Raw genomic sequence first — 7,984 nt, 5'->3', positions numbered from 1 at the left:
AATGCTGAATTTAATGAACAAAAATCAATCAACCACAACTATTATTTCTTCATGATCATACAAATAGGAAAAAAAGTTTTTTCAGTAATTTATATGATTGTGACAAAATTCTTTTCTGATAGTTATGGACCAGACCAAACCCCCTCAAAACAGGTCAAGGAGATAGCCTAGACCCTAATGTTTTCTTGTTTTGAAGGCAAGTGCCAGGTGTTGCATTCTGGATACAATTCATTCGGTCAAACAACCAGGCTTAAAGCAGAATATGCCTTATTCATACACTACAATTAAAATATAGACAAAATAAAAAAGAAATAAAAGAATTGACTTAACTGTAACCTTATTGAAATATGTAGCAAAATAATAAACTATAATCAATATAATAACATCCCATAAACACACCCTTGACAAAGGCAAATTCGTTAACATAGCTTATCTCATATGCAATTCTAACAGCAGGAAGAGAACCCTAGCTTTTAGCTGTAACCGAGAGAGGAAAAAGAGCTTCCACATCCAGCTTCAAGACCCAGTAACTATTGAACATTAAAACTAAGAATCCTGCTTCTCTGGGAGCTTGAACCCACCCACTCAAGCTGCTTCTATTGTTCCAACTTTAAAACTACAATCCAGTACCTCACAAGCATTTACTTTATAGGCTCTGAGCAGACTGTTCAGCATCTCTTTCTCAATCTCCACCAAAAAAGGACAAAATAAACTTCTTAAAGCCATAGTATCATCACATGATCTATGATGTTCCTGATATACTGCAGTTCTCCTAACCTCCTGCACTATGGATTAAACTTTCCCATATTTTAGCTGACTGTCAGTTTTGGAGAATGTCATGGAACGTATCCTTCTGTTAGTCCTGGTGTGTCTTGTTGTGCAATTCTCGACATGAAGTGTACATTTGGCCTCCACCGTGCTGATTTTCAGAAATCTTGTGGTCAACATCTAAGTTACGGGCACCACACTTAGACCCCAGCAGTGCTCCATTTCAAATGCTGTAAGCCAAGAGCTGCATTTTTCCAACTAACATGGCTGAGAGAGGTAGGTCAGCACCCTCAAGGTCCTGGTGGATGTTAATGTGGACAGGCTGGAGGACACCATGGCACCAACTGCTGCCAACCCAGTCTGAAGTTGCCACCTGCACCAGGGTGGCGTTTGCAGCTGGGTGAGAACACCACCCCCTGCACATTCCCCTCTAAGCTACTCGTGATCTTGACTTGGAAATATATCACTATTTCAACAATGTCACAGGATCAAATCCTAGAATTCTTTCCCAATGGCATTGGTTCTGCCTACAGCACATGAACTGCAGTGATTGAAGAAGGTAGTTTACCATCACTTTCTGCTGGTCAGCTAGAAATAAGCAATTAATGTTGGCCCAGCCAGTGAAGACTACGTTGTAAGAATGAATAATAAATAAAGACTCCAGATGAATGTGCAGGAATACCCTACAAATTTAAATGACCTTGTGTTTCATAATGGTATGTCCTAGCATTTCCTATCTGCTATCTCTCACTTATTCTGCGTCTGGCACTGCACCCACCTCCCACCAACGCTCATAATCTATCACTCTCACTATTGAATGCTGCATCTTCACTCAATGGCTTTCACTCCAAAATTTACTAGCCCCACCACCTCCATCCTGCCTTCAAGATCTGACCCTCTGAAAATCTAAACTGAGGAGGGTGAGCCTGCATGTGGCCAGGACACTGTCACTATGAATGAATCTTCTGGCCACAATGGCTCCAGGGTCACCACCCAAACCTTTAATGCTAGCAAAGGCTCCACTATATGACAGGCTCCCTACATCTCAGCCATGGACGCTGGGACTGCACAAAGATGTAGTAGAATGTCAAGGTAAAATAAAACCTACTGAGAGCATGTTGATAGTTTGGGTTAAAATTCATTATGCACCGAATATCACATTTGTAAATATATTTCTCCTTTATGTCATCACCTATGTTTTAGCTGCAGTGTCAAGAATTATGCGACAGAAGCTATTCTTTTGCAGCACCATACAATGTTAGAACACTATTGGAAGGAATGCTCCTATTTTCATCATACCCATGTTGTCATTATTGAAATTGGGAGTGTCAGATGCTATGAAGCCTTCAAACAGTTGTGAACATTAACTTTTATTAAACAACAGGAAAAGTGACGAAAGAATAAACAGAAGACCTGCATCTGCTTTTTGATACTACACAGGAGTACTTGCCCTGGAAGCAGCAATAGATTTATAAGTATTGAATGATAATTTCACGCAACTCAGATCTTTTGGAAGTAGATATTAATTAAGTCCCATCTGGTTCATTGTGCCAGACTGTCAGCTTTCTATTACAAGATGATGTTTCTCCCACTTAATTTCTTCATCTTCCTCCTCAGACTGTGCTGGTATCCCAGTATTTCTGCAACCATTGCATCTTCTCTTTGCTTCCACCAGTTGTGCAGAGCAGAGCATGCTGGGATTAAGCAGCATGCCGTGTCTGGAGTGTGCTGCAAGAGCTCCTCCTCCCCAGTTCCCAGACTGATCGAAGCACTAAAAACTGCTCCATGATGATCTAGGTGGAAGAATGGGCTGCATTGTATCTCTACTCAGCCTCAGTCTGGGATTACAAAATGGAATGATCAACAACGATTGTGGAGGGAGGTGCTTTTCTCCCAACAATCCTTATAAGGCAGGTAGTTGCTGTCCATGGAACAGGCCCTGAGTTGTTAGGGAACACTGGTGAAGAAGAATGACGAGAGAAAATGCTGGCGAATTGCAGCTGCCAGGTAACAGCAGCTCTGACTTTAAAGTTGGGATTGGCACTGTCTCGTCTGTCACTTATATCTGGGAGAATAACAGCCTTTATAAGTATGAGTCGAACAGCGTGATGTTGGAAAAGCGCAGCCAGTCAGGCAGCATCCGAGGAGCAGGAGAATGACGTTTCGGAATAAGGCCTTCATCAGAAATCCAGCACCACACCCCTCGACTCTGATCTCCAGCATCTGCGTTCTTCACTTCCTCCTTTATAAAAACGAGGTGATTAGATAATAGTGAGAAGCTAGAGCATGCCCTTGGAGCTCTCGGCATTCACTAGCATGTTTCTCATCTCGACATTGAAGCTGTAAGGAGAATGTTAGACTTTTTCTTCTTAATGTCAAGAATCTCATTTTCTCATTCGCCCAAATTATTCAGGGCTTGGGAAGGTTTTGACTTAATTCTTCTCTCATGGGTAAAAGAAAATGCAAAAACAAAATCTCAACAAGGAAATAATGAATTAATGTAATACCATATCAATTTTGGCTACAATACTTGGAAACAACTGAAATTGGCATATTTTCTCATCCATTACTGATTAAACATTAGATTACTTACAGTGTGGAAACAGGCCCTTCGGCCCAACAATTTCACACCGCCCCACCGAAGCGCAACCCACCCATACCCCTACCCCTACCCCTAACCTAACACTACAAGCAATTTAGCATGGCCAATTCACCTGACCTGCACATCCTTGGACTGTGGGAGGAAACCGGAGCACCCGGAGGAAACCCACGCAGACACGGGGAGAACGTGCAAACTCCACACAGTCAGTCGCCTGAGGCGGGAATTGAACCCGGGTCTCTGGCGCTGTGAGGCAGCAGTGCTAACCACTGTGCCACCGTGCCGCCCCAAAACAGTTCTCACATCACCCTATAAATATGGAAGCTCAAATACTTTGTCCGTACCACTGGCTTGATGAGTTAAAGTGCAAATGGTTTGTACTTATAATTGTTTGGTGTAACGAATTTATGAAAAATAACATGCTGATTCCCACTTTTGATCACAGTCCACTGACTCCTGCAGAAAAGTGTCTTCATGCTTATTGAGATGAGAATGGAATCATGCTCCATTGTGATGCTGCCATGCATTGGTATTACCGACCGAGCTTGCACATCGATGATGGTTACTTGGAAAGGAGCCTGCAATCTGCCAGCACCAACTGTATACCTTTACTGTGAGAAGGAAGCCGGCAAGGGGAACAAACCCAGCAATGAATAGAGGAAAATATAGTAAGGGAGTATGAGATTTAAATCTGACATTGACAGATGGCTCAGAGAAGCTTTGAGGTGACACAGAGAAATGGAAGTGAAAGTCACAAACAGTTGATTATTTTTCTCGTCCATTGTATTCTCATTCCTCTTATGTTAATTTGATTGCGTGTATTTCATGAGGGCAATGCTGAATATATTGCTGAAAGAAATTCATTTTTAGTTGTTGAAGGTAAATTGCCCAGACAGCAGTATATTGCAAGATCATCTAATTATAGCTGCACCTGAAATAAGAATGAAGTTGAAAAAATGGTTATTCAGTTGATAGAGCATCATACTTGCATTGAAATACACACAACTGATACCAATAGGCCTTTCCCAGTATTTTAGGGAAACAGTGATGTAGAGATGCCAACGATGGACTGGGTGGGCAAGGTCAGAAGTCACACGACATCAGATTATAGTTGAACAGATTTATTTGAAATCACGAACTTCATCTGACAAAGGGGCAGCACTCCGAAAGCTTGAGATTTCAAATAAACCTGTTGGATCATAATCTGGTTGGATCATGATCTGACGTTTTAGGGAAACAGAACAGATGATATCTAATCTTACTAAATGTGCGCATACTATTGAATATATAGAATCCATTTTACCATTTTCTTAATGGAAAAAGTCACACTTAAAATTTAGATACATAATGGGTGTTTATTTTCATATCAAAGCAGCACTTTACAAGACAAACTGAATTGAGATCAGTTGCTTCTGAAATCGAAGTGAAAGACAGAATGGCAATAAGCTTGATGTAATTTGTATGCTAAACTTTCAAAATAATTTGAATGCCGCTTCCTTCATTCAACACTTGTGAGTTCAATCTTACATAGTTTTATTACCATGGTGACATATATTTTTACAGAAAGCAAGGCAAGAATCTTTTATGAAGGAAATCCCAATTAACACTTATTCTTGTTATTATGTAATTTGAACGGGTGTGAATTAGTCATAAGCCAAAACTTTACATATGTAGATGATTTTGAAAATACTAAAATTATGTTTGATGTAAGTTTTATGAAGGAACTTAAATTTAATGTACATCAGGTCTTTCAGATGACAGAATCACATTGGTCGCTCAATGGTTAGCACTGTTGCCTCACAGTACGCAGGACCCAGGTTTGATTCCAGCCACAGGTGGCTGTCTATATGGCGTTTGTATACGCTCCCTGTGTCTGCATGGGTTTTCTCTGGGTGCTCTGGTTTACTCCCACTGTCCAAGGATGTGCAGGTTAGGTAGGCTGGCTCTGCTAAATTGCCTATAGTGTTCAGGGTTAGGTTAGATGGATTAGCAATGGGAAGTGCAGAGTTACAGGAATGGGATGGTCTGGGTGGGATGCTGTTTGGAGAGTCAGGTTGGGTTGAATGACCTGCTGCTACACTGTAGAGCAAGGGTGGGCAACTAATTCTTCCAAGAGGCCACATGAGAAACCTGAGTTGTGTTGGAGGGCCAAACCAACAATAAGTTGAATATAATTCTGCTCAGTATTAATTTTCTCCCATTGTAAAAAGTACTGAATTATATAGTTTTGCACTGAAACTTATAATCAAAAGAAAAAGGATATTCTGTTACAATAAAGATATGAAATTGTGGAGTAGGTCAAACATAGAAGAAATAAACAGTAAAAACAATGATTTTAGTGTTTTGTTTTATTTTTAACATGTTAATCTCACAAACCAATAATGAAAAGTTGTTTCATTATTGTTCAGTATTACAAACAACAAATGACTCAATACAAAAAACAATAAGTGCTTTTGATGTTTTTCAGTTCATTTTACTTGTTTAGTGAGAAAACTCCAGTCTGTTTTGGGCTTGAACAAGTGACTGAAATCTGGGTGAATGTCTGAGGTGGATACGCGAAGGACAGCTGAGAGGTGATCAGTGATAGAGGATCTGTGTTTGGATTTGTTGAACTTCATCACTGAGAACGTCTGTTCGCATATATAGGTAGATCCAAAGAGGACTAGAATCTTCTGAGCATGCCTCCTCATGTGGGGAAAGTTCTCCTCTTGGAGGGAAGAATAAAAATCAAGCAGTGAGACTGACCTAAGGTACTCTGCCAGAAGTGTGTCAGACTGCATGTCAATGAGTTCAAGCTGAACATCACTAGGTGCATTCTCCACATTGCATATAAATGGGGAGAAAAATCATGTGCATTTCATTCTCAATCATTTTAAAGTCTTGAAATTGCCTTGAAAATTCACCATGCTGTGCTTCTAACATCGATGAGTACCAGTGGGGGTGATCAGCTGAAGGTGCGGCTTCCTTCAGTGTTGGCAAATGGGTGAGAATGTTGTCCTCCATTTGGCTCGAGAAAAGCTGCAACTTTCTCATCAAAGCCTTCCCCAAGTTGTACATTTCATACACAAAAAGGCCCTTGCACTGCTGTTTCACATTTAGTTCATTCATAAGTGCAGTCACATCAACAGCAAAACCAAGGTCTTGCAATCCAGTCTGCATCTGAAAGCTGTGGAATGCCATTCACTTTCTTCACACAGAAATCTTGAATCTCTTCTCTCAGGTCCCATACACTTTTCAGCATTTTGCCCAGGCTGAGCCACCTGACAGCTGTGTGGTAGCCTATGTCCCGATGTTCAGTCTCATTTTCCTCCAAAAGTGCAACAAACTGCCTGTGATTCAAAGCTCTTGCCCTGATGAAGTTAACTATTTTAGTTACAACATCAACCACATGGTTAATTTTTAACACTAACTTACATAATACTTCCTGATGTATAATACAACGCAAAAATACCAATTTCTGCTCAGGGTCAATTTCTGTCACTTTATCCTGCATTCTCTTTAAGAGTCCAACATTTTTTCCCGTTAGATTTGGACAACCATCTGTTGTCACACCCGCCAGCTTGTCCCATTTTAGTCTCAACGTATCCAAACATGCATTTACCTCCATGAACAAATCATTACCAGTTGTTGTTCCTTTCATTAACTGCATTGCTGCCAGCTCCTCGGTGATTTTAAAGTCCATAGTTATCCCACCTACGAAGATGAGTAGCTGGGCTGTGTCACAGCTCTTATCCAAAGCCAAGGAAAAAAAGTCAAAGTTGACCACTCTGTGCTGCAGCTGAAGCTCCAGATTTCTCACGATGTCCCCAGTCCTTCTCGTTACTGTGCATTGGGAGAGGGGCACATTCTCAAATGCCTCCTTTTTTTCCGGGCATATTAGTTCTGCAGAGTCCAACAAGCAGTCCTTAATAAACTCTCCATCAGAAAACGGTTTACTGTTTCTGGTGATTTTGTCTTGGTGAGAGCTGACATTTTGAGGGCTAGCCAGCAAGCATCACTTTTACCTGTTCACGCATGCACACACATACACACGCATGTGCGTCCATACGTAAATAAAAAAAGCATCCTTTTCAAAACAAATGCAACACAGTTGTATTGTGTGCATGGCGTAAAAACTTTTTCATTTATGTTCTCATTTAAGGTTGACCTCATGCGGGCCAGACAGGAACGACCAAAGGGCCGGATATGGCCCGCGAGTCGTAAAATGCCCAGGTCTGCTGTAGAGACTATAATTCTACAGGGGGAGAAAAAAAAATTTGAGATTGCAAGCTCTTGTGAAAATAAATTTCCCATTCATTGTATTTATTGTAGGTATTGGAACATAGACTTCCATTCTAAAGCTGTAATGTTGCATTATTAACAGCAAACTTTCTGTCAGTCTGACAGTGTTATGAAAAACCATCATCTCATATTATCACATTGACAAATTGTTTCTAAGATGTGGGACAGAAGATATACTTTAATGCTTACACGCATTGCATCATAAAAAAAGCACTATCTTGCATTTATATAGGGTAATTAACATAAGCACACAGTCCAACATGCTGTAATGTGATCAAAATGTGTACCAACTTATATTTTATTTTTGATGAGCCTGAGTAGATTAGTTGGGCACTG

General features: G+C 40.6%; 1 pseudogene; it reads right to left on the bottom strand.

Moving 5' to 3' along the window:
* Positions 1-6,172: 6,172 nt before the first annotated feature.
* Positions 6,173-7,049, bottom strand: LOC140466605 (general transcription factor II-I repeat domain-containing protein 2A-like; annotated as a pseudogene).
* Positions 7,050-7,984: the final 935 nt, after the last annotated feature.

This window comes from Chiloscyllium punctatum, chromosome 44 (assembly GCF_047496795.1).
Source record: "Chiloscyllium punctatum isolate Juve2018m chromosome 44, sChiPun1.3, whole genome shotgun sequence".
In the NCBI taxonomy this organism is placed as follows: domain Eukaryota; kingdom Metazoa; phylum Chordata; class Chondrichthyes; order Orectolobiformes; family Hemiscylliidae; genus Chiloscyllium; species Chiloscyllium punctatum.
The sequence above is the reverse complement of the archived record's forward strand: the minus strand, read 5'-3'. Positions and strand labels throughout refer to the sequence as shown.